Source organism: Dipteris shenzhenensis, chromosome 3, assembly GCF_047967505.1.
Source record: "Dipteris shenzhenensis isolate YYH24624 ecotype China chromosome 3, Dip_SZ_1.0, whole genome shotgun sequence".
Taxonomy (NCBI): domain Eukaryota; kingdom Viridiplantae; phylum Streptophyta; class Polypodiopsida; order Gleicheniales; family Dipteridaceae; genus Dipteris; species Dipteris shenzhenensis.
In genome coordinates, this window is record NC_141598.1 from 51,448,999 (window position 1) to 51,450,270 (window position 1,272).

The following is a 1,272-nucleotide window of genomic DNA, read 5'->3' on the forward strand; positions in this document are numbered from 1 at the left end:
AGTTGTGGATGATCTAGCATTGCAGCTCTAGTAGGTTGTGCAGGGATTGTGGGTTCAATTGGTGCTACTGGGGTGATGGCAAGGTTGTTGGTGCTAGTGTGGGCGAGTCTAAGGTAGAGGGAAAGGAGCCTAGATGTGCAGCAAGAGGCACAAACGGATGTGAAATGGGCTATACGAATCTAGGATACAGAGGTTGTTGTGGATGTGATGGAAGACATGCAATGGGAATGTATGGTTATGGAAGTGATGGAGGATATGCAACGAATGGACCGTATGGCTGGTGTGGAAGTGGTAAGGATGTGATGGCGGACGTGCAACGAATTGGAGAACTTGTGCCAGATATAAAGTTTGTGAATTGGAGGATGTGGTAAGAGAGACTGTGGTGGGTGCAATTATGGTTGTGCAGGTCGATACTATTGTGGTTGTGGAGGACGGTGTTGTTGTGCTTATGGAGGTTGTGTGTGCACACTTGGAATGGATGACATGGCAACTCCTTTTCGTTTGCAATCATGCCATGCATTCTTGATATACGAGACTCTAGCTTCCACGTCTAGATTCTTGTCGCAAGCAGTGATGTCTCGATCTACTTGACCATGATCTATTTGCAGTGTGAATTGCTGCAAGTATTGGTCTCCAAATTCTATTAGGAAGATATGTGGAAACCATTCTCACATGGCCCTAAGTGCACGCTCTGCCATGGGTGTGAAGGAGGTGCTGCATGTTGAGCTCACCATTGTTGAAGTCCCTCTCAATGATGTCTTGATCAACAATCATTAAGAAATTGATGTTCTCATTTTTCAAGACTTTCTTTTGAGGGCGGGTAAGATTAGGATGCTCAACCTACTTCCTCTTCTCACCCACATGAGCCATCTTGAGATGCTAGCGGGGGTGTCAACAATGAGCCTGTAACACAAAATTCAAAATGGATTCAGTGCCAGGTATGACATATAAACATGTATCCAATGTAGTAATTTTACAAACCCTGACTATAACACACTACTCTTGCCCGGGTCAAGTGTCAGTCCAGGTCACAGACAACTAAAATTCTTAATATTTCTATTTTTAACTCCGACTATCACGTACAACATTTACAATTTAGCTCTGACTTTAATACACAACTCTCAAGAGAGATGAGTGCTAGCCTGGGTCTTCAAAAACATAAAACAAGACTATGCAAACACATTTACAATTTAACTCAACTGTAACACACAACTCGAGACAAAGATGAGTGCCAACTTGTGTCTCTAAAAACATATAAAACGAGAGTATGGA